The sequence below is a fragment of the Hydra vulgaris genome, chromosome 11 (assembly GCF_038396675.1).
Source record: "Hydra vulgaris chromosome 11, alternate assembly HydraT2T_AEP".
Classification (NCBI taxonomy): domain Eukaryota; kingdom Metazoa; phylum Cnidaria; class Hydrozoa; order Anthoathecata; family Hydridae; genus Hydra; species Hydra vulgaris.
In genome coordinates, this window is record NC_088930.1 from 41,213,564 (window position 1) to 41,241,527 (window position 27,964).

At 29.2% G+C, this 27,964-nt stretch overlaps 1 long non-coding RNA gene across 1 annotated transcript; it reads right to left on the bottom strand.

The window, feature by feature from the left end:
* Positions 1-17,863: 17,863 nt before the first annotated feature.
* Positions 17,864-27,485, bottom strand: LOC136087650 (uncharacterized). Its single transcript, XR_010641965.1, has 2 exons — positions 19,476-27,485; positions 17,864-19,111 (listed from the first exon to the last, which is right to left on the bottom strand). It is a non-coding gene; the product is annotated as an uncharacterized LOC136087650 (long non-coding RNA).
* Between the last annotated feature and the right edge of the window lie 479 nt (positions 27,486-27,964).

Here is a 27,964-nt window from a genome sequence, read left to right on the forward strand (position 1 = left end):
TTTATTTGGTAAGGCATATGCCACTGGTAAGGCATATGCCACTGGTAAGGCATATGCCACTGGCCACTTTGAAAATAAGTCTGTACAACTTAGAAAACATTTGTATCCCAATTCCGTCTCATTAAAGGGTTCAGCAAAATCAATACCAACAATCTCCCATATTCGTGTTGCTTAATTATGGTAAAAGGCTATAACATACCGCTGACATTATAACTTTTGGATAGTTCCCTGAGGTTGCGTTTTTCATTTTTTGTAAACAGTGCTGGATATTTCTTTTCCGTAAAATAAATAAATATATTAGTAAAGTAAGTGACGTTTTTAGTATTTTTTAGTTGAAGCATTTTTTTAAAATGTCCTTAATCAATCCTAATCAATCTATTACTTATTAAAACTGTTCCCTGTAAAACTCATTAACACTTTTCCCTGTTTTCTGGGATGGGTAACCCAGACCAAGCAGGGTTAGGGTCAGGCTTATTTTATTTGGTATCCAATAAATTGAATACATACATTATATGGCAACCAGACACTCATCAAAATTAGGAATAAAATATATGACTTCATACCTGATAAAACATACTTGACATGTGCAGTCACGAAGGTTGCAATCATTTCATCAAAGCTGCAGATAAATTACTTATAATGCTATAAATAAAATCTGTCTAAAAATTAACATTACCTATGACTTTTAAAATCAAGATATCTTTATGTAGGTTAAACAATAAAGAAGAATAAGAGTTTTAGAGAAGTAGAAAGTGTATCATTAGTAAAAAAATAAGGAGAAAGAAAAAGAGAAATTATCACAGTGACACATGTAGAGTAATTTACAAGAGGGGAGGTAATAATTCACGCAGAAAAATACTACATGGTTATACAATTGCTATCATTATCACTCAATATCAATATCACAGCAACACATGTACAGTGATTTAGAAGAGGGGAGGTAATAAATCAAGCAGGCGAATTCTACATGGTTATACAATTGTATAGGAGGTAGTAATTCAGTCAGACAGATATTACAAGGTTATACAATTGCTATCAATATCACTCAATATCAATATAACAGTGAAATTTGTATGATTTACAAGGGGCAGGTAATAATTCAGATGTATGTTTAGAGATTTAAAAGGGCTGAGGTAATAATTCATATGCATGTACAGTGATGTAAAAGAAGGGATGTAATAATGTAGGCAGAAAAGTACTACATGGTTATACAACTGCTATCAACACAAGTAAACAAGAATAGGTACTGATAAAGTTGCTATAAATCACTCTAATAATGATTACAAATTTAAACATGATCAATGCATCGCTTTAATATGAAATATTTAAAGTCACAAAACTCTACACTCTAAAGAGTATAACTTTTTTTGAACTTATGCAAATTTGAAACATTGGTTCAAAAACATAAATAATTAAATATAATTAAAAAACAAACTAAATAAATATAATTGCACCTACGCGCACAATTTCTTTGAGAAATAAACATAAACAACAATACTTGCTGTTTATGTTTATGCTAATTACGGACGAGCCAGGTACACTTCTAATAGTTATTCCTTGGAAGCGCATTCTCTTTTTGAGTTTTTCATAGGGAGATGGAATAATTCAGGCGGTGGGAATAATCTACTACATAAGACGTTTTGACAGATTTGTAAAGAATAATGCTTTTGTAAAGATGGTTTTAACTTATTTTAAATAATAATGCTTCAATAAAATATAGCAGCAATATTTGTTTACTTAAAAGTTAAATGATTTATTTCAAAAACGATGAAATATATATGTATAAAAATACCTTTTTATGGCATTTTTAATGTTTGTATTTTTGTTATATTTTGAATCATAAAAACAACATTTAATGTTATTTTTGTTGTTCAAACCCAGTGGACACACGACGTTATTTCAACGTTGATTTACAGTTGATTTTTAGTCGCGACGACATATAACCAAAAATCAACATTTTATCAACGTTGAAAATTCGTTGAAAACGATCAACTTAACGCGATGTTGCATCAACGTTAATTTAACGTCTATATTATGAGTTCCACCGTTCGTTTTGCATTTTGAGAACTCAATTACGCATGCGTGACTTTACTAGTCATTGATTAGGCCATCTATTGCTATTTCATAAGGTTTTGAGTTTGTCAATTTAACGATACCACATTGCTTAATTTGCGATGCATTAGTGATAAATATTAAATAGATTTTTTTTTTTATTTCATCAGTGTGTATTGCATAAAGAATTTGCTTGAATTTGTTTTAGAGTTTGTTTAAGTAAGTAGTTTTTTAGAGTTTGATTAAAATGTTTTACTATGTATGTTAGTATATTTGACTATACTAATTTTATATTATATAAATGTAAAATATATATTATCAATGTTATATATATATATATATACATACATATATATATATACATATATATATATATATATATATATATATATATATATATATACAGTGCCGGTTTTAGCACTACCAGCGCCTTGGGCGAGATTTCTACAGCGCCCCTAGCTCAATTTAACTCCATTCAAAAAAAAGGCAAAGGGTAAAATAACCAATTAGTTTCGCCCCTTTATATTCGGCGCCCTAGGCCATCGCCCAACCAGGCCCTACCCTAACGCCGCCACTGTATATATATATATATATATATATATATATATATATATATATATATATATATATATATATATATATATATATATATATATATATATATATATATTTGTAAATATAAAAATAATAATAATAATAACAATAATAAAAATACTATAATATAGTATTAAGATTATTATAGTCTATATGATATATTATTAACATATCATACATTTTATATATATATCATATGTTATATATATATATATATATATATATATATATATATATATATATATATATATATATATATATCTTATATGTTGTCTGAAAGTTTTTTTCATATTTTGTTGACAAAAAGTAAAAATTAAAATGCAAGACCGGAATTTTTTTTTTTATTAATTGATAGACTGCCTGCCCCAACCAAACCCTCAGTAAATGTAGCAACACTCCCTTGCGGGTCAGGCTAAAAGATAGTAGATGTAGCAGCACTCCGTTGCGAGTCAGGCTATTTGTCAGTTGATATAGCAGCACTCCCTTGCGAGTTAGGCTATTTGTCAGTCGATGTAGCAGCACTCCCTAGCGAGTCAGGCTATAAGATAGTCGATGTAGCAACACTCCGCGCATGATTTACAGTAAAAAAAAACAAAAAAAAAAAACATTTTATTAAAAAAATAAAAAACAAAAACATGTTTTTAAAAACATTCTGGTCAATTAAATTTGCGTTTTTGTGGTTTTTTTAAATAACGATTAATTTGTAATTCGTCGTTTAAAAAGTCGTTTAGTGATTATGACTGTAGTTTAAGCGATTCCCAGGTGAAATCTGAAGTGGTAGGTTTCTTTAAACCATTATTTTTTTTTTGGTTATATTTTAGGAATTACTTTTATTTTATTTTTTAACATTTTGTTAATCTTCTTGTAACTTTTTATAAGTGTAGTTTATAAATGTGATGATGAAATAAATAAGAATTATTTTCTTAAACCTCTAGGTTAACAAACTTTCTAAAATTGGAGGTGAAACTATTTAAAAAAATACAAAAAATGTGATGAAAAGGTTAGTTGCTAAGGAAGTTATTTTAAGTATATAGGTTTAATTTAACCTTAGGAAGTTCAAATTTATGTGTATGTATATATATATATATATATATATATATATATATATATATATATATATATATATATATATATATATATATATATAACTGATATTGCACACTTTGGTTAGCGCTATGACGTCACACTGATTTAGGGATAGTTGAGGGCTTCAGTACATACATCGACTGATTTAGGGAGAACTCGCAAGGGAGTTGATAACACACCGAAGAGTTTGGGTTGGGTCAGAGATTAATTTATTTTCATTATTATTCCTTTTCCCTCTTCTTTTTCTACTAAAAGTTACTTAAAGAAAGGTAAGCAATTTCATCACGTTTTGCTTACTTATATATGCAGATCTTTATATATATATATATATATATATATATATATATATATATATATATATATATATATATATATATATGCTTTTTATTTTTTAGTTTTAAATTTTTTTTCCAAAAAATTTAAAACTAAAAAATAAAAAGCAACTCAGATGAAAGCAAATTAAGAGGGAAAATTAAGGGGGGGGGGGGAATATTCCGGACTTTTTCCGCAAACAATTTTTCGGATTTTTCAAATTTGACCTGGATGATCTATTATATATATGTATAATTTTTATTGAAATTGATTAATTTCTACAAAAAAAAAAGTCATTGAATTTTTGAAATTTTAAAACCATTCGGAATTCCGCGGTATACGCGGTGCCATTGGGCTACCTAACCTGATATTGTATCAAAGTTTAATGTATTTATAAAAATAATAACTTTTTGTTGTAGGTTGATGACCAATGGTTTACAATCAAAGTTCAATATAGCTGGCGGCAAGGGTAAAGAGAAATTTGAAGGCACAAACATTTGTAGGGTTGTTGTTGGTAAGTCATGAGTAATGTTATTTGTTATTGAAAAACACAATTTGATGCTTTGGTGCTGCTTTAATTTCAAGTTCTTGCTGTATTTGTTGCAAATTACTCAGGTAATGCCTTTTTTTTTATAGTGAGCGTCATGTAAAGTTTTTTTTATAGAGAGCGTCATGTAAAGTTTTTTATAGAGAGCGTCATAGTAAAGCGACTGCTACGGTTGCTGAAGTCAGAACAGATATCATGAGTTTGTTGAAATATGCCCCCGACAGATCCAATGGTGGTGGTCGGTGCGTAAATGATGATTCGAATATGTTAATATAAAATGTATAGATAAAATGTTAACATTCTATCTATTTCTTATATAAACTCCCTTAAAATAATTTTTGAACATGAAATACACTACTTTTAGCGCAAAATATTGCTTTTTTATTGTCTTATTTTATCGCAATCCAAGTCGAGACAATTTAACATGGCTGCAGCCTATTGGATATAAGTTATATCCAATAGGCTGTATAATTTTTATCAAATGACCAAAATTTAACGTTGAAATTCGGTTGTTTAAACGTTGTTCTAACGTCTTATCGACAATATATCAACCATCTATTGTTGATATATTGTCGATAAGACGTTAAAACAACGTAGTTTCAACGTTGAACTTTTAACTTTCATTTTATCAAAGTTGAAATATGGATGATATGTAGTCGATAAGACGTTAGAACAACGTTGAAACAACGTTTTCATCGACGTTGTTTCAACGTCGTGGTTTTCAACGTCGGCTTTTGTTTCCAATTCCACCAAATTTTAACGTTGTTTCAACATTGCATTTCGTCGGTTTGCGACGTTGTTTCAACGTTATTTCAACGTCATTGTGCCCACTGGAAAATATAAAAAAATACAAATATTAAAAATACCATGAAGCGCTATATTTATTCTTATATATTCCAAATGTTTTCAAAATGTTACACTGTTATACTGTTTACAAACAATGTTATATTGTTTAACAAAGTGAACCTATTACTAATAGGTTTACTAAAAATATTAGTTATATGAACATGTTTTTTTTTAAACGTATGTACGTTTCAATTCTTAACTACCCTCTGCAGTATGTTAAAGGTTTATGATATAACTGTATGGTAGACAGCAATCAGGGTTTTATTTAAACAAAAGAACATTTTTTTTGACTTAACTAAGATGAGGCTATATTCAATTTTTTTATAAGCGTTTTAATATTTAGAGATTTTATTTAGTAGCCCAAAATTATGCAACTGCTGTATGAATTGTTTATTGAGCTCTGTTAGTATAAAACAACTCAAACGTTCCTACTAGTGTTAACATGTTTTCATTATTGTTTTTTATGTTTTTATAAATATATTTGTTATTTTTATTTTCCTTATCTTAAATATGAAATAAGAAATTAATGTTAAGCATATCAAAAACTTATCATTTCAATTTAGCACATTTCAAAATAATGAATAAAAATTTTTTAACTAAATATATTACTATTTATGAATAATACAAACAATTTTTATAGCATGAGCTAAGTCACGATTGTGAAAATAATAATAACTATTTATATTAGTAGAATTAACATAATAATAAATTCGTATATCAACAAAGTAGTGTATTAAATATGATGCATGTTTTGATTGAAGATTATATTGGAAAGTTGCAGAAAAAAGTTAGATAAGTTGTTTTTACTAATTTAATTTATATATATATATATATATATATATATATATATATATATATATATATATATATATATATATATATATATATATATATATAATTCACACAAAAAAGTAAAAATCCTTCATTATCTCTAGCACATTTCTTATTTCAGGTATTTTGCAAGAACAACTAATAACCAAACTTAGTCTATGTTATGTGCAGTGGGTGTATATTGCTTCTTGTTGAATGCTCAGAAATTGGGCTTGTACACCTGACAACAAACCTCCCATTGATGCTGCACCGTTGTATCTATTGTCTCTCATATTTTCCGTATTCAAATTAAGTTCGTGAAAAAATACTCAATATGAATATAAAAGATCTGTTGCATTTGATGCAAAATAGCAGATGTAGTGGAAGTGTGGAAGAATCTAGAAACAAACTTTTGTAAAAAAGTGAGAAAGTTTTCCAAAAGAAATTTTAAAAAAGGTACAAAAAGCCAATGACGCCATCCTTTCTTCTTCATCCTTATTACCTAGATCGAGTGTTTAATAAAGTTGAAAAAAATAGTTATTATGATGTATTATAAAATGAAAAAAATACTCAATATGACTATAAAAGCTACCACTCCGCAACAGCTGGTCCCAAACTTTAAACAGCTGGTCCCAAACTTTAAACAGCTGGTCCCAAACTTTAAACAGCTGGTCCCAAACTTTAAACAGCTGGTCCCAAACTTTAAACAACTGGTCCCAAATTTTAAACAGCTGGTCCCAAACTTTAAACAGCTGGTCCCAAACTTTAAACAGCTGGTCCCAAACTTTACAATTCTTGGGGAAACTCCTCGTAATAACTTAATGGAACTCATTCTGAGAATCATATCTACTCCAAACGGTCAAAAATCTACCAAAATAACTTTGTCGCGTACTTCGATATCCTTAATAACGGTAATCACAGATAATCAATACATTGATGAAACTTTCCTTCAAAAGTTAAGGCAATCTTACGACAAGCGCTAAATGTACTGATTTTTCTGGCAATTTAGCCAGATAAACCAATCGTTTCAAATCAGCCAAAAATATATCAGCTTTTTCGCTCCGTCTCATAATTTTCGTTTTGTGATAACCTCATATACACTGTAAGCATCCGCAGAGAACGCTGCCAGCAGCCATCGCTTGACTTTATTTGCATCTTGCTTATCGTCAACGGATAAAGTGTCATAAACAGAATAAGCAGTTTTTTAAAAAAGAATTGGAAAAAGTAGGTCCAGCTTTTTGTTTTGTATTTTAGCAATCACTTTTGTTCTTTGTATCCACACACCAGCATCTGAAGCTTTATCATACGTTCGTTTCAAACATATCGAATAATTTAATACTTGATTCCATGCCCGGTTAGCTTGGGATTTTTTCGCATAAATACAACACTAAAGTTAAGAAGCTTTTCTTTTCTTAACTAAATGAGAACCAGTCTCTTACAAATTCTACTGAAAATATTAAAACCCAAGTAAACGTATTATAACTACACTTTAACTGTAAAAAGATATTTACAATGACTATCAATTAAAACCTACTTAAATATACCAAAGAATATTCTAAGAATAATCACACTTAGCAATTACGTGTCTCCAGCTTTAAATATTGGTAAAATCTTCGCTATTTTTAATTTGTCTGAGATAACTTATGTTCTAACTGATGAGTTTAAAATATTATAAAGAGGATTTTTTGGAGCGGATAAGATTTAATTGATTTAGGTACGCGAAAATCCTTGTTGGAGCCGATTTTTGAACCAAAATTCTGTGTCATGTTTTTTGAATTTTTTTTTTCAAGTTGCTTATTTTTAAAAACATAACTGAACTTAAAATATTTTTATTAAAAAAAGAATAATTAAACTTGATTTTTATGTAACAATTATGTTTGGTTGATAAGTTTTGTATTGAATTTATTGATTTTTATGTGACAATTATGTTTGGTTGATAAGTTTTGTATCGAATTTATTGATATCAAAAACTTAGTTGTTATTCTCACGTTAAATAATTGTCGAAGGAATGCAAATTAAAATTTTGCAAACCTATTCAGATTTTTTACACATATTTTTTATCCACTAAGTTTTATTAGCAAATATTAATATACAGATTTTTGGTACCTACTTTTTGTTTTTCTGATTTACTGAATTAATCTTATAAAACTATGAAAAATCTGTATAAAAATAAATATATATATATATATATATATATATATATATATATATATATATATATATATATATATATATATATATATATATATATATATATATATATATATATATATATATATATATATTGAAATGTGGGGAAAGAAACTAGATGAATGAAAAATTTTAAAACTTTCATGATAAAATACAAGATAAGGATACAGCTTTACTTAATGACGAGTCAAGCTAGAATAAGTTTCGGCTGATTGACCTAGAAATGATGGCTCTTTTAAGCAGCAACCATGATAGCACTTGTAGAAAAGAAAAGAGATGCAGTTTTACAACGATGGGAGAGAGGCTCAAGCTTTGTAGATAAAGAAAGTTAAGCTACAATGCATTTTTAGATCTTGTCAAAAAGAGAATGAGCATTACTAGAAAAAACAGTTCTAATATGACAACAAGCTGTTATAAAAGAAAGAAAAGTCTTTGATAATAGAAAAACTTTTTGTCAATACAGAATATTAAGTTGAGTCATCAGCAAATAGATAAGTAAGAGAGGAAGGAATTATGTAGATAAGAAACAATACAGAACCAAGGATATAATTTCAGGTACCCCAAAAGTTACGGGAAACAAAAAAGAGTGTCAGTCTTCGAAGATGACATTAATGTTGCGATTAGAAAGCAAATGATATGATGATCTCAAAAATTTTCACAGATACACCATATAAAGCAAGCTTATTGAGAAGACCAGCATGCAAAATTTTATCAAAAGCTTTATGTCAAGAACAATAGCCCTTGTCTCACCGTCTTTAACCTAATTCATGTTAGAATCTTTCTGATAAAATAGAAATAGAATAAGAAGAAGATCGAAAACCATATTGATTGTCAGAGTGTTATTAGACTAAAGATGGGATGTTAGAAATTTGCTGATTAAAGAATTAAAGACTGATTGGACAGATATTTGGAGGGGTCAAATTAGAATAACAGATGCCATTGAACCACAAATATTTTCCAGCGGGCAGAAAAACAAGATTCAGTCAAGCACTTATTATATAGGTAATAGAGAATTTAGGAGAGTTCAATCGGCCAATGATTCGAGAGTCGAAGTAGAAGAAAATATTTAAGCAAATAGTTCTGCCTTATCCTTGGAAAAGGTAATAAAATCAGACCCATTAGAGATGAAATATTCAAACTACCTTTATAAATGACACTGTTGAAGATTTTCAAAAAGTATTTAGAGCATAACATTTAAAATAATATAGGAGACTTAGTAAATTGGGAATATAGCAATATGGAAAATAGCAACTGCACAAGAAGGTGAAAACCATGAAGTAGAATAAGGTTTGACTTGAAACTAACAAGAAAAAAAGAATCCATGCCTGCCTAAATCCAGTAGGTTATGTATGTGGCACATTTATCAGCAGAGAGACGAATCACTTCGTGACGGTCCTTAGGCTATGTTTCTTGTCTGGAACAGGTTGCACTGGATTAAATGTTAGCACTAGCAGGGTGATCATGATGACCATATGCCTGACCTGACCCTATTATTAGTTACAGCTACAGCTACTTTTTAAATTATTGTTGAAAATTGTGATATGGTGTCTATTACTGTTAAATGAATTTGATAATGGTTGATTAAGATTAAGTAGTTGTTCTTTTTTGTCTAACTCCATTGATCTATGTTAAATTCGAAAAGCTATAATATACAATGCTGCTTTTTTCCTTATAGTAGGGGTGGAAAAGCTGCAAGGATACGCAACGAGGAGCCGTTGCATACACGCAACTGTTACTTGCTTAGCATAACATTATATATTGATTATTAATTGTAAATCAAAATTTATTGCAGATAGTAATACATTAGTGCTTAAGAGAGTTTTTTCTAGGGATACACTATAAATTCGGCTTCAGTTTTGGTTAACAAGGATGTATTTTGAAAGTACAAACTCTAAAATTTCTTAAAGTTTTAAAGTATCTAAAATATTTTCAAAGTTTAATATATTTTAACTTATTTTAACTTACTTAATATATTTTAACTTACTACTGACGCACACTATTATAACTTATATTGAGCAGCCGTGGTGCAGTGGTAGCGCACTTGCCTCAGAAACAAAGGATCCGTGGTTCAAACCCCACCTCTGAGCAAGTTTTGCGACATTGCACAGTGGGCCAGTGACTGGACAAAAGTATAAAAACCAAAATCAGAATTTTGATGCCTAAATGGTGTCGAACCTATATAAAGACATTATAAAACAATTTAAAACCGTTTATATACACTTAAAGTTTTAATGAATATACTAATGCTGTGGTTGAAGTAGACGCAAATGTAAATTAGAAAAAAAAAATTATAAAGAGTAAAAATGTTGTTTAAAATATCGATGGAAATAAATAAAATTTACATAAAATATTGCGCTTTTTAAAATATTATATTATTACTCTATGTATTATCTAGATTTTAATTGTTGTTAGACTAAAATTGGTATGTAATAAACATATTTATAGCAAATTTAGATATGCTTAATTTGTAATATTTTAATGTCTAACTTTTGCTATTAATTGACAATATATTTTTTTTATTGCTACATCTTGCTTTTATACTCAGATATTTTAAAGCTTATATATGTTTGCTTTAATAATTTCATAAATCTGGCTGCCACTAGGCGCCACTTAGATTTTCTTTTACGTTTGAACTCTTTTACCTAACAAAAAATCTGTAATTGCGCTCAAAAATTTTTATTTGCACAAAATTTTAAAAAACGTGGAAAACATATAATACGGTCTTAGTCATACAAAACGTATTACTGAACAATAATATATATATATATATATATATATATATATATATATATATATATATATATATATATATATATATATATATATATATATATATATATATATATATATATATATATATATATATATATATATATATATATATATCCTAATTTAAATTTTGTTCTTATTTATTTAGCGCTTGTCAAACCAAATTGATTTAATAATCTATTTTGGTTGCTTTGGTTGTGCACAACCATCCAGCCATGGCTATTCATTTTATATGTTGAAATGCTGTTTTTATTAAGGCTTCATGAGTGTCACAAGAAGCAAAATTCACTAATTTATTTGACTCAACAGTCTTTCGTTTATTTATTTTAATTATATTAAGAGATGGATTCAAAGTAAACTAACCGGTGCAAGGTTTATTATAAAGAATTCAGCTTGGCTTGAAAATGATTTTAATACCACATTAATGAAGGATAGTAAAAATAAACAACTCGGCAGACCTACATTATCATTTCAAGAATCATCATTAAAAACAAAGAAAAGTTGCAACTTTGTCAACTTCAAATTCTTGTGAATTATTGTTTGCTAAGCTTGTACTACTTATAGATTACATTGTCAAAGATTTTTGATGATTGTGAATTCATGGGAACAGTATAAACATACAAATTTTAAAAATTCTGTAGACGCTCGTAAAATCTGTTAATTAGAAAAACTAATTAATTAAATTAAAATACAATTTTGTTCTACAGGAAAACAAGTTTATCTAGCAACGTGTAATCATATTAAACTTAAATAAGTTTTGCTTTTCACGAGCAAGGGTCTCATAAAAAAACAGGTGCTAAATAGTGTACATAGCGCAAATAAAACATATGCAACTAATAAAAGTTAGTTGCTGCTAAGCAAAATTAGGTATCCATAGCAACTAAATAAAAAATATATTCACGTTTTTAAAAAGCGCGACCTCATATTGGTACTTATATAAAATTTGGTAAACATAGCACTCGTAAAAATATCTGTAAATACCAAAACTAGATTTTTCCTATCCGAAACTTAGTATCCATAGCAACGAATTAAAAAAATAACACCTTCATAAGAAGCGCAGACATCATATTATTACTCATCCTAATTTTAGTCAATATAGCTCTAATATTAAATGAGTTATGAATTTTGTCCAGTAAAAGTGAATTTTACTGGACAAAATTCATAACTAATTTAATTAAATGCCAATTAAATGCTCATACGCGGTGCTCAGTTATAATACCGTAAGGACTTCTTGACCTAAATAAATTTAAACTAAAAACTAAAATAAAACTAAAAAAATAATAATAATAACTATATCTAGTTTTTTTTTTGCTTTGAATTCACTCGAATAAGCTCAAAACCAATGGGTGACTTTTTTTTATATCTGTAATTTAATGGTTAAAGAAACAGGCTTTTGCCTGAGTATGGAGAACAAATTGCATTTTTAAATTATAATATGCTTAATTTCATGGAGTAATTTTTATTTAATTAATAATACACTAATATCTCGTATTAATATTATTAAATTCACTCATTCGTACTAAGTAATTTTTGGAAACTTTAATGTTCAAATTAATGTATAGTTTAAATACATAGACAATATATACAAGTTATATATATACAAGTTTATAATATAATTATAGTTTATAATTTTATTGCTTATTCGTTTTAATTTGATGCGATGAAGTGAATCAAGTTCCGTAATCCATGCATTTATTCATTCACGTAGTAGTAGTAATAACTAAACACTATTATTAATTAGCTAAGAGCAGTACCGGCCTTAGCCTTCTTGCCGCCCTCGTGCAAAATTTTACTTGCCGCCCCTGACAATTTATGAACTTGCTGGTAAATTAAACGGAAATAATAACAAATTGAATTCAAAAATAAACATTTGCAATGAAATGCTACATACAAAAAAGCGTTTTTTGTTTATGTTTTACATAAAATAAATTTTTTTTAATTAATCTTTTGGGTCTTTTTATCATCGAAATCTTTGATTAGCGTAGAAAAATCAAGATTTTCAGCAATATCGTTTTCAATCGATAGAGTTCCTAAACTTGAAAGTCTATCATGCGACATTATTGACCGCAGATAGATTTTTATTAGTTTCATTTTGGATAAGCTTCTTTCTCCACACGCTACAGTGACAGGTATTGTAAGCAAAGTTCGCATTGCAATTTATGTGTTTAGATACAAATCTTGCATTTTATGCTGTTTTATAAAGTTTAAAACTATAATAGGAGTAATTTTATGCTTGACCATTTCATCGCAAAGGAGAATATCATTAATGTCCAATATTAGATTTGCGGTAAGTTTACTTTGAAGACCTAAACATGATTTTAGAACTTCTTCTCTTTTTTGCAAACTATCAACATTATACAAAAGACCCCAAACTTCTAAATAATTCTCCAACTGTATAAATCTTTCTCTCATTGAAATTAAACATAGATAATGTGTCTAAAAGAGGATTGTAGAAAACAATTTCTAATTTTTTTTCAAGAGAAAATGAATAAATTCCATCTTGGGCTGGTTCGTCAAAATGGCGTTTTACTCGTATTATTCTTTTAAGTGTTTTAAAAACAGGCTCCACTTGTAATTCTACGGCCAAATCCTTTGCTTTTATAATTGCATCTTTAAACCACATTTTCTGTTATTTTCTAAAAATGAACAACAGCTTTTCACTAATTTTGCACATTGAGTAATGTCCATGTCTTTCTCTTGAAGAGTTTTACAAGCAATATTGATTTGAAAAAAAAAACGTCATACCAGACAATTAAAGAGACAAGAAAGCTAAAATCTTTCAAATGCTCTGCTAGAGTTATCGCTTCATGTGCAGTTTTAGGATCAAATCCTTTAATTTCTGAAAATGCTATCAAAACATCATGTATATCACCAACTAGATTACGAACGGCTTTGACACTACTTATTTTTGCTTCCCACCGCGTGTCACAGAGTTTCTTTAAATGCAAAATTTTAACGTGATCAATTAAAATTTTCCATCGGCTCACTGAAGCTGAGAATAGAGTGAACAATCTCTGGAGAATACCAAATAAAGTTATAGATTTTACTGAAGACTGTGTAGAGTCACTTATTACCAAACTTAAACTATGGCTATCGGGAACATATAATGCTAAAGAATTAAGGTTTAAAATCCTTCTTTGTACCCCATTAATCTTTTTTTTCATATTTGATCCATTATCACACCCTTGACCTCTACAGTTAGAGTTGTTTTTTTTATATAAATATCAGGTGTACAATCAGGAATGATTGAATCAGAGACTAAGTTTGATTTCGAATTATTATAAAAAAGTAGACAACAAAAACAAAATACGGAGTTTTTAGAATCTGAATAAACCAGCCATCTTCGGCAAAAGGTTTCTCCATTTGCAATTTTCTATTGTAATAAATGCTAGAAAAATGTCGACCATTTCTACCTTCAGAGTATTTTTCCTTTGTAATTTGAAAAGGACCAAATTTATTTAAATGGTCCACAATGTTGCTAGATCGAACAATTGACCACTTTTCACAATCCAATAAATTAGGTGTTTGTTGTAAAAAATCTTCCAATAAATTATTTGATTCTTTTAAAATAACTGGTTCATTATCTATTTCAATTTGCAATGAAGTTATACAATTATTTTTGAGTTATTTTCAACGATCTCTACGACTATAGTCGTAGAGATAGTTGAAGCATCAGGGTTGAAATTATCATCAGGGTTGAAATTTTTTAACACATTTTTCAATACTCATGAATTTTTTTAATTTTTCAAACTTTTGATCTTTCTCGGACTTTTTTCCGTACTCATACTCAGACAACTTTTTTTTTGAATTTGAAATATTATGTGACATGAGATAAATTATTTTTTATTTGTAAGATAAAATTTTTTTTATTAATTATAGAAAAAATTTAATTAACTTTTATTAATTTTGTTAAACTTTGTTCAATTTTTTTTTTCACTATAATTCAGTATAATTTAAAAAAAAAAAAAAAAAGAGTTAAACTAAGTTCTCAAAAAACAAAGATAATATTCTTAAAGAATAAAAAACAAAATAAAACTTACTGATTTTTAAAAATTGTTTAAATCTAGTCAACTTAAAATTTAATAACAAAAAATATAATCTTTTAAACTTCTTTATAAAAAAAGTTGTGCGCATTTGTGCGTTATTTCCCCTATCAGGGAAACAACGCACAATTTGTAGTATCGTTTGTGTATCGTTTTTAGTATCATTTTGTAGTATCATTTGTGCGTTATTTCCCCTATTGGAGAAATAACGCACAAATGATACTACAAATTACAGTAGAAAATCATACGTTGATTATATTTTTAAGGAAATTTAGTAATTTTTTGTCATTCGAATTTAAAACCGGGTTGTTTTTTTTTGTAAAGGTTAGGCATTAAATCTTTTATTTTTAATTTACTATTAGATAATTAAAACTAGTGACTAATAAAATTTTCCGCCCCTATTTACTTGGCGCCCTCGTGCGGTGCACAACCTCAAAAAACCTTTAACGTAGGTCCTTTTAGAACCAAATACGGGCTGGGTAGAAATATTATTTGTTAAAAATTATTTGTTAATAATATAGTTAGATAATTAGGATAGCTAGATAGATAGCAAACATTAGCTGTATAAGTATAAAATTGTCAAAGTGGCTTCGGCAGAAGCTTCCGTTTAAGCCAATTCTTGGCTTCGGTACATCCCTAGTTTTCCCCTACTTTTCTATTAATCTTTATTGTAATAATCTGTAATGATGTCATCAGTTTGAATCATGATCAGTCTAGCACTTTACCTCGCTTCCAGATAAAATTTCTGGCTCCTTTGCTTCACGTGCCTGGTTGCATCTGGCAAATTTGTATAAGTGTGCTGAATCTTGTAAGTGCAAACTTGCATTAGTTTAGGATAAGTGCAAAACTGCATAAGTAAAAACTGTTTTACGAACGACAAACGGTTTCAAGTTTCTAAAATAGTTGAATATTAAAAAACAAAAAGTAGACTTTCCAGCAAAATCTCAATAAACATTTGTTGCCAGTGTAAACATTTATTGCCTGTGTTCCTAACTATCAGTTGTTTTACGCACTTTTCTTTTCATAAAAATTATCTCATTAAACTGACACTTCAATCCTATTGTTTTTTTTAATGTTTCAAATGATCATTTCTAGTTAAAATAAGAGATAAAACCATAAAATATTAGGAAATATACGAGAGCAATCACAATAAATATGAGAGTTTAATAACGGTAGAAACTAGGTTTCTACCGTTATCGTTAGTCGATCATACGCATCATATCAAACAAAAGCCACGCAAAATACCTTGTTAAATATCTAAAGAAAACCTAAGTAGCACTCAGGCAACAGTAAAAACTAAGAGAAAAAAAAGGGGGAAAAAAATCACAGTAAATGACATTGATGTTCGACAATCATCAAAATAGAAAAAAACCAAGAACCAACAAATTGAAGGCAAAAAATCAAAATCGCTGAAATGTTTTAATTTTGTTTGTATATTGTGTTCAAATTTAGTAAAAATTAAAAAAAAACTATCAATGACACTTGTGAGGAAGGTTAAATTAAGAAGCCATTATAAAACTATTAGGTAATCAAAGTAACCAAAATTTAACAATTTCATCCACAACGAAGGGATGAGATTGATAACATTTTGGAGATAGAAAAACTCTTATACCAAAGAGTAATTTCGTAAAAATGCCATAAAACCTATTAAAGTCACCCTGTTTTACGGTAGCAGTTTGCACTAAAGTTTGTGCTGTGCTTTCTTGCACATTGGCATTAATAAAAATCGCACTTTTTTTCTCTTTTGCTTTTTGTTTTCCTACAAGGAAATAAAAATCAAATATTTTCAATTATTTACACTCTAGTAAGGTCACTTTTACTCTTGAAATGTTTTAAAAAGCTTTTTAGACTTAGCTCATTATTAGATCTAAAATATAACCTGAAGCAAATTAAAAAAAAAAAAACACGCCAACGGCAATTATGGTTACTGCTTCGTATTTATATGATCTACCTTTAATTTATGCGTCTCCCTCTGCAAGGGGGTGGGTCTTTGAAACCATATAAGTGTGTGCAATGGGGAAAGGGATTACTAAATCAGCGGTTTTACTACGTATGTACTAAGAGAGCATTCATGTAGAATGCTCTCTTAGTCAAAAAAAGTTTTTTATGCAGGAATATTTAAAATAATACTTTTATAAAATGTTTGAGACTTATGAAAATTATATTTTTGATAATATTAGGGACCCGTCAAAATTTCAAGCGGTCTTAGGGGACCCTTAAAAACATTTTTTCAACAAATTTCTTAGAATCTACTGCTTTTATATAGAAAACATGTATGTGGTAAGAAAAACTCTTCTTTAAATTGTGTTTTGGGACATCCTAATGTAAAGATTTAAAAATTAAAAAAAAAAGAAATCAAAATTAGAAATTATGGTAAACTCCAGGAAACAAAACTAAAATTTATTATAATATATTATATAATAAATAATAATTATAAAACAATTATTACTTAATAAAATAATTTTACATCATATAACAAAATCATCAGACATCATTACAAATTATATCATTACATATACCAAAAAAAACCAATCATTATTAATATACAATCACATTTACAATAACAAATTTTATTTCTTTTCGTTCTGTCAATTTTTATTATCTTGCTTGATGATTTTTATTATCTCGCTTGATGATTTTTGTCAGAAATTACATAAAAGCAACAATAAAATATTTAAATATATAACTACAAAGATAAACGTGCAACAAAAAAGTCAAATAATTATCGTAGTTTATCATTTTTAATACAAAAAACAACATAGTTTATCATTTTTAATACAAAATACTTATAATTCCTATAAATAACCTAAAAAGCTGCCCTTTCATTTTTAAACATTTTAACTTCAGCTTTATTCTGCACCAAATTTAAACATTTTTGCAAACTTTTATAAGTTCAGTAGTACTACTCACAAGAACTTTTTGAACTTGCACACTACAAAAGTATTAACTTAAGAATGTTATGTGGCATTACATATAATCAACACTAAAAAAATCAAAACATCTCCATGCAAAACCATCTTTTTTCAAATAAGATCAATTTTAGATAAATAATTAGACAACTAGACAAAATTAGTACAACATATGAAAACATGAGAACAACAAGGCTGTGTGTCACTTTCTAAATATTTTAAGCTACATCAAAGAGATGTAGCTTAAAATATTTTTTTTGTTTTACAGATATTCAATAAAATTTTCTTTATCAATGTTTTTGAAGAAGGTGGACAAAGTTTTAATTTATACCATTTTAAACTTTAAAAAAAAATTGTAACATCACGTATAACATCAAAAAAAAGATTATAACATCATTATATTTTACCATTATATAATTTTGTATATACAAATTAGACAATACATAAAACACAAAAAGAACAAATTTTAAACAATAAAATTTGATAAAAACCAACCTCTGTATTAGGGTGTCTCAAAAAATGTTTTTATCGAAAAACAAATTGTGGAAAAGTTCAATCGTTATCATTATGTATTAGTGGCTTATAGTGAAAATTTCAGCCTTCCCAATCAACTCTAAGGTAAATAATGTGGTTTTAGGCAATTTCTATATAATAGAATTTTTCCTGAATATTTTAAAGTTATAAATAAAAGATATTAAATAGAATATTATATTTTAAAGTTTCGAATATAGATAGTTCTAAATTTAAAACACTCACAAAACACTGGTTTCGATTTAAAATATATCTAATAGAATAAAAAAAATTCAGATTTTGTGTGACAATTTTATTTCAGATAACAGTTCTAAATTGAGTTGAAAAGCAACAAAAATGTGCTGACAGTTGTGATACTTGATGTTCTACAAGTACTTCTTTGTAACTTTCTTATATATTTGCAGTCTGTTTTTATGGACAACCTAGAAAATAATAAATAAACTTAAAAATGCAGGTTATTTTGTAAAATAATTAAATAATCAAAGCTCTAAAATTCCAAGTATTTGAAATTAATAGTTTAGTTTATTAAATAAAATGATATGGAAATACTTTAAACAGTTTACGGACATTCCCCCACCCAATGTACGTGCATAGCATGCACATACATTGGGTGGGGGAAGGTGTTGTTAGGTGTAAATTGTTAGGTGCAATTGACTTCTTTTTTTTGTTATTAAAAATGAGCATGATGTGTGTTTGCTATTCTAAATTGTCTAATTTTTCAAAAACGACTCCCTCCTCCTAACAATTTATATGCTACAGGTCTGTATAATAATGTTTAGTAATTACCAGAAAAGTATCCTGAAGTCTATCCTCGTTATGTGTCCTTCCAATAAAGTCTTGGATCGTTTTGTGATGTTCTGCCTGATCATTTATCACTGCAAGCTGATTTGCACAAGCAGAGAACTTGACAAATGTCTTAGGGGCTCTCTCACTTTCGCAAAGCAGCTATATCTTTCTCCCTCCACAGCTAAATACTCTTCCTTAGTGATTTCTAGGAAAAAAAAGAAAAGATAACTTTAATCAGTGAAAAAATGTCATCAAGAGATGACATTGGAACAACAACTGGCTGGATTCCAGATTTCTCAAGTACCATATTTTCTTTTTCTGGAACACCACAATATACCAAATTGTTAAGGATAATGTATTTGACGTCAACATCTAAATCCCTGTAAGCAAAAGACAAAACCACAAGCTGGGGAGCTAGATACCTAGTGTGCCATAGAAGGCTTTTGTTGAGAATCTTTCTATTCTCTGCATAGGCTTTGTAATCATCTGACATTTGGAGCTGGTAAGTTTAAAAGTTCTTAGGTCATTTGAAGGAGCTTGAGTTGACATAGGACTCTTCAGAAAGAATAGAACATGGAAAAACAATGTAATTTGTGGCAGTGTTTATATTCTTGAGAGTAGCAGGCACTACTATTTTTGAATCATTTAGATGATAGCTCTGTGGCATTTGTAGGTCAAGAAGGTAAAGACAGTCACTCATAAACCTGGCCTTATGTTGAGATCCTGGCTGCTTAAAGAAGAAATTAGGTATATCTGCACCCAGGAAGTAAGCCAGTAGCTGGCAATGGTACTTGTAGTCTCCTCTCTGGAAAGTGTTTCTCTGAAGTGCTGTGGTGCTAAATTCTTTAGTTTCAACTGCAAGATGATGCAAAAGAGTACCTGGTCTAAATGCATCCTGAAACCATTCAAATTTGACAATTTTTTCAAGTTTATTAACTTCTCTGTGTATTTGCGGCCATAGTTTCTGAAGTAAAACATAGAGGTGTTTGGTTGGACTTTGTACCAAAAACAAGTTTCATGACATGAGACACAGGTCTCTCATATATTTGGTGTCTGCACATTAGCCAGAGAACAGGCCTCCCCAAAGCATGAATAATAACATTCCTTATAGCTCCTTTGTTCTTTCCTGTGTTGCTAGCTGTGGTGTCAGAACACACCCCATTGATTTGATCTAATAGTTCAGAGTATTCGAGGATATTTGAATGGCTATAGCCTGGTCGCTTCCCTCAGAGCTTTTAATTTTCAAAATGCCAAGTAGAAAATGTAAAGGATCAGCTTCAGGAGAAGAAATGCTTATAGCTATCCCTTCATGACTTGTGGAAATTGCTTCTTCACTGGTGTACTGCTTTACAATTTTAGTGTCGAAGTGACTAACTTTAAGCCTTTTACTTTGTCCATGTTCTTCTCTTGGATGATCTGGGCTTCTGAATCTATTACAGTGTGTGCTTTCCTCGTCAGAGTTGATCTTGAGATCTTTAACTCCAAAGAGATGTCAACAAAGAGGTTCCTGGTCAAACACTAATATTATATCTTGTCATGATTGGGATTCAATTGCTTAGAAGTTCATCCATACTTAGCTGAAGACTAACTTTTACTTCCCCTGAAATCATTCAGGTCTTTGAAGGAGGCATAAAAACTTTTAATGGTACACAGACAGTGATAGCTTTCCAGAGTCTGGAAAGCTATCACTGTCTGTGTACCATTAAACTTCAAACTCTCTTTGTTCTAGTTCTTCTAGCTTCCTTTTATTCTTTTTCTTTTGATTTCTGAGCTTTTCATCTTGTGAGCGCTTTTTTTCCTCCAATATTCTTATTTTCTCCACAGCCAAACAAGTATTTTTTTCAAAAGTGTTATCAATACCCGCTATCTTGACCATGCATTCTTTGAGGCAGTGCTTTAGGAATTCAATGTCCCCTTTTCAAGCCTCTATGTTCCTCATTGGATCTCTTTTTATCAAGTTAACAATGTTGGCCTTTTGAATTGGGAATAAGAAAATGCTTTCTTTTAGAAAGTTGTTTACTTTCTTGCAGTGGCTTCCTTTTGTCAGACTTGAGTCTTGAGTCTTTTTAGGGATTGGTACTCATTGATCTTGTTGGTAATTCGGTGTTTTGGATTTTTGATACCAATTCTCTTCACACTTTCTACAAGGGATTGGTACTCATTAATCTTTTTGGTAATTCATTGTTTCGGATTTTTGTCACCAATTTTCTTCACACTTTCCTTCTCCTAACTTGCTGCATTTCAGATTCTAGAAGCAAGGGCACATTCAACTTTACAGTTCATCTTGGTAGTGCTAAAAAGAACTAGAACTCAGATAGAACTCAGAAATTTTACAAATGTTAACTAGTTTCTTTTCTAATCTAGAGATGTTGTCTCAATTAAAATATTGATCTTGGGCAGATGTTAAACGCATCTGGCTACTCTCTTGCAGAAGGCCTCCTAAGCAAAGACTTAAGAGGTAAACAGATTCTATCTGCTGAACACCTTCACACCCCTTTTTTATCTATTAGGCTGGCGCAGATGTATTTTTAATCATTTTTAATCATGTTGAATGTTGAATGCTAGCACTTCTTGACTCAATGCATGGGTTTTTGTGTTTCTGTTTTTATGACTAGGCAACTCATTCTATTATCTCCTAATGAGGGTACAGCTCTAAAACTCAGTTTTATGGTTCTGAGGCTGGCTGGTAGTCAGGTTTCCCGAATTCTGTGGTAGCTCTCAGAGAGACTGGTTTCATCAACAGCTGAAAAATATCAGAGTATTTACAGTGCCATGTTGCACATGGATGGTGTTCCCGTTCGTACTTTTGGAGTGTATTGTCGAGGCCATATTTGGGGTTCTTGGTTAAGGCTTAGAGTTTATCAATAGTAATGAGGCAATTGCTTGCACTATTATTTAGTGTACTATGCTTTGAGTCAAGTTCTTTAACAAACTTAAAAATGAATAAAGTACCAAAAACTATAAAACACAAAAAACCATTATCCTCACCAAGTTCTCTATCATTCACTAATATTCGTGGTCTTCAAAGTAACTTTTCTTCTGTTGAGTCTTATCTCTTGTAAAGTTCACCAGACCTACTTGCACTTTGTGAGACTAATTTGAGTTCAGCTGTCTCATCTTGTGATCTTAGTGTTGATGGTTATCTTCTTTTAATTTGTAAAGACATCAATAGTCACATGCTTGGCATAGACATTTACATTCATAAGAATTCACCCGTTTGTCGGGAAACTAGGTTTGAATCCATAGACTATTTTTTTATGTGCTTTCATTTAGCAACACTTCATTCTATCCCTTTCTATTTGTTTATATTGCTTTCCTTCATCTAAAACCTGTACTCTTTTCAATGTTATTTCTGATCAAGTTGACCAAGCCCTCTCAATTCATCATCAGTCAATATCGTTGTTGTTGGTGACTTGGCTCTAGTGTCAGTGACTCTGCTGACATTAAAGCCCTCAATTTTTGCCTTTTTCAAGTGCTCAGTTTCTCCATATTCACCCTTAGGTGCTTCTGATCACAGTTTGATCTCTCTAAAACTATTATCTCATTCTTCTTCATCATCAGAATCCCCTATCATCCTACCTCTTACAACTACCTTAAAGCTGACTGAGACTCTCTCAGTGATTTTCTTCATGATGGCCCTTAGGTCGAAATCTTTGGTTTTCTTGCTGATGAATGTGCTTCTTACATAACTTTGTGGATTCAGGCTGGCATGGAATCTTTTAATCCCTCTTAATGATTCCAGGTCAAGCCTCACTCTTTTCCATGGTTATAATGATATTCCAGATATTCTCACATCTAAGGTGGCATTTTTCGCTGATGATACTACCAAGTTGTCTGTCAATCATTTTCTTGCTCTACAAAAAAAAAAAAAAATGTTGAGCCAGTAAAATATTCTGAGCATTTTTCCTGTCATTAGATTGTAAGTTGATTTGGAGCAAAACTTTGCAGTCGAAATCCTAACAAATAAAACTGTCTACGCTTTCTTGCAGCTTGTCTCAAATCTTCAGCTGGGTCTAGTATTGTAGTCTGGCATTTTTTTCCTGAAGCCATGGTCTGAAAATATAGCTAACAGAATAGTTTATAAATTATATATACTTATAAATTTATAGTGTAAAATATAGCTTACAGTATAGTAGTTTGTTTTGTAACGTCAAAAAATACTATTAAAAAATGTATGTATGATTCATACATGTATCAAAAATGTATGTATGATTCATACATACAATGTATGTATCAACTAAACTTCAAACTCACAAAATAAAACAGAAAAAATATATAGATGCTACAACAATTTTAACAGTAACAACTTTCTAAATGATCTTAAATTAATTACCTGGTCCCACATTATCAAAAATAATGATAATCCCAACTAATCATCAGCCACATTTTTATGTGTTCAGAAAATTTTAAATGAACATGCCCCACTTAAACCTCTTACTAAAAAACAATTAAAGTGCGAAAATGCCCTGCTTACCCAAGCCTTGGATAACCCAACGAATTTTGAAGTCAATGAAAGTAAGGTATAAACTATATAAAAAAAATTTCAACTCAACCATCAACTCCATTAAGAGGTAAAACATTTCATTTATTCAAAATATACAGAAACAAAATCAGCAATTTTTGTCAAGTCAGTAAAAAAAGTATTATGCAACTTTTTTTAGATCAAACTTGTACAATTTAAAAAACACACAGAAGGGAATTAAGGAACTAATAAACATTACCGACTCTGTGCCTGAAAGTCAATCAATAAAACTCAATATTGTTAATAATTTCATGATAAACTGATGATAAACTTGTTGCTCACTCTTTTAATGACTACTTTTTAAACATAGCCAATAATCTTGTTAAAAATATAAAACCTACTAAAATTAACTATAACTTTCTAAAGGACACAAACTACAACTCTTTTTTCCTTTCACCAATAACAACAAAGGAGATCGAAACTTATACCACTACAATAAATACAAAGAAAAGTATAGACCTAAATAGTACCTCTATTTTAATTTTAAAGCTACCAATAAAAACATAGCCGAACCTCCTTTACAGAGCCGTACCTGACTTTATAGAGGTTATTCGAAAAGCACTAGATGAAATTAAATTTGCTTGTGGTGTGTTGATTAACTTGCAAAAAGCTTTTGAGTCAAAAGCTTTCTGCCAGAAAAAAACAGAAAGAATATGATGTTTTACTGTGTCAGGGATTCAGAGTCCCAAAAGGACTCCAGTTTTATAACTTTTTTTTCTTTTCTGGTGTCCAGAAGCTCTAAACATGTTGGTTGATTAATGATCTGCTATTAGAAAAAAATTTATATTTAATGACATAAAAGTTATTTTTTTTAAGCTCGGAGTCCTGGAGTCCTTGCTGCCATTATATCTAAGGACTCCAAATTCAAATATTGATTGTTCTTCTGACCTATAGGTCTTGAATTTTCCCCATTAGCTTTTTTTATATCTTTAAAGCAGTAACCAGAAGAAAAAAAGAGGCCCAAAGATCTATCCTTGGGCCTCTTTTATTCTTGACATACATCAATGAATTAAACATGTGCATCAATAATGTATCACCATTTTGCTGGTGACACTAATTTACTTATAATTGGAGACTGTTGACTAAGTTCAAACTAAAACCAATGAAGCTATACCATTAATTCTTAACTGGCTGAGAGCTAATAAAATCTCACTCAATGCAAAATAAAAAATCAGTAAGGTATCTTGGAATTATGCTGGATGAAAATCTTACTTATAAATACCATCACTCTTATTTACAGTCAAAATTAAATCAATCTATTGGTATGTTGGACAAGTAAGACACTTTGTCAACTTAGAAACTGTAACCAGTATTTATTACTCCATACTTGGATCTCACATATGATATGCTTGCCAGATCTGGGGACAAACTAAAAATCCTTAAAAAAATTCTTTCACTTCAAAATAACACCATTAAAATTACCCACTTTCATAATAACCATTGTGACAATGTTTCTTTGTTATATAAATTAGCACAGGTTTTAAAACTACATGACAATATCAAACAAATTGTACCTTAGTATAGGATTACTTGCATGGTAGACTCCCAAATGCTTTTTTTTCCTTCTCCAAAACTAGTAGCAAACACTCCTATCACCTTAGACTCATCATTCAAAAATATATTTGTTGAACATAGTTGCACAATAAAATATGGCAAAAACTCTATAAAGCATCAATGCACCAACGAGTAGAACAATCTTCCCTACTCCATAAAAACTGAAAACTTGAACTAAAAGATTTGCTTTTTTAAGTAAAATTAAGCCAAGCTATTTTGACAGCTACTCATAAAGTAATATCATTACCATACTTTAAGGCTACACTTCATTAAATTATTATTTCTATACTTAGCATTTATTACTTTATTTATTAGTATTTATATTATATATTTAGTTAGTTTTACAATCTTCATCCTATTATCTTACTCTAATTCAATATTTTTTGTCTTAACTTGGTAATACATCTTTTTTTCCTAATCTTCGTAATATTAAATACTATTACTATTTACCATTTCATTATTTTATTCAGTTATCATTATTATTACTATTGTTATTGTTGTTATTACTATATTTAAATGACTTTAATTTTTATTACTTTAGTCGCTGTGTTATGTTTTTCTGTTATATTATTAGTAGTAGCATTTTCTTTACCTAAATTTATACCTTTAGATTATTACTTTGTTTGTTTTCTTACAAGGTCTCTGCTTTGAATTAGTCTTGTACAATTTTCATTGTCCCTTCACAAAATATTATTGTAATATTTATACTATATTGTTAACAGTATTTATCTTTTGCAAAAAATATATTGATTGTATGTATGTATGTACGTATGTATGTATGTATGTATGTATGTATGTATGTATGTATGTATGTATGTATCGTACACCCAGATCAAGGGTGCCAAAAGTCAAAGTGTCAAACTGAGAAAATCAGGGTTGAAGTTTTAAGTTTTTAATATTTTTTCTAACTAAGAGTACCATTTGTATCTGTCATTTTGTAAACATTCGTTTTAGACTTGTGGTATTTTGTCACCATGTACAACACAACATACTATCAAATGACATTCATAACTCAATATCCATAATTTTTGCCTTGTGGCACCCTTGATCTGGGTGTACGATATGTATGTATATATGCATGTATGTATGTATGTATGTATGTATGTATGTATGTATGTATGTATGTATGTATGTATGTATGTATGTATGTATGTATGTAAGTATATTATGCATACAATCAATATATTTGTAAAAAATATATTGATTGTATGCATGTATGTATATATGCATCTGTATAATTAACGAATTCTATATGATAAAAATTGCTTTATATTATTAAAAAACACACACATATAAATTAAGTACTTATTATTGATTTTTTACAAAAATACTAATTAAGCTCAAGAGATTTATTCATCTTTTTCTTTTGATGACTTAAGTAGTCAACTTAAGAACGAATCAGGCTTAATTATCAAACACAGTTTTGTAAAGTTCTATGCCACACTCCCGTCTTTCGTTATCCCAATCGCCATCGGAATCAATTTTGACATCATTCCCAACAATTTCTTTAAGTAGAATAAGAATTGCAGTTACTACCACGTCGTATGGCTTAGAGCCGGTATTGCAACAAGACCACTCGACGTTTTCGGAAGTAATTTCAAAGTCTTCGTTAGCGTCTTCATCGACGCCGTTGATACAAATAACCTCTCCAGCAGAATCGTCTTTGATGGGAATTCCTTTATCGATACCGGTATCAATAATCTGACGTGCTCCATCTAGAAACTTTCTCCATTTTGAAGCCTCGACGGATTTTTTTAATTCCCAATGGTGTGTGTGCCCCATTATCTTCTCGTAAAATTATGTTTTTAGTTTTTATTAAAAGCCAGCTTGTAATTATATTGCTATGATTGGTCAAAATCCAAAGAAGATGTATAAAATGTAATTGAACTGATATATCAAATTATATTATAACTATACTTTATTTAAAAAAATTATTTAAATCTTTGTAAACTAATTTCAAAACTTTGTTTAATTGAAATTCATATATATTATAATTACATTTAAATAATTCTTTAAACAAAAAATCTATAAAAATATGTTATCGGAGAAATTTAGCTACGAGATGCGGACATTATTTGAAAGACAATGCGTGTCAACGTGTCAAAATAAATTCAAAATCTCTACTCGATTTAGTTTTAAATTTAAAGAAATATTTTGTAGTCTTTTTTAAGACATTTTAATATTGGCCAAAGTACGTGTTTTTTTATTTATGTTTTTTTGTATGAAAAATACTGACTAATTTTTGGTCCAAACGGAGCTTGATGATAAGACGGCTTTTATCTATTTTTCTCCGGTCTTTTCTATGCTCTAACTCTACAAAAATAATGAATGTAATATATATTAGTTGTAAATATGATAACGACAAAATAAATAAGTAAATTATAAACAAAAAAAACAGGATTATTTAATTTTT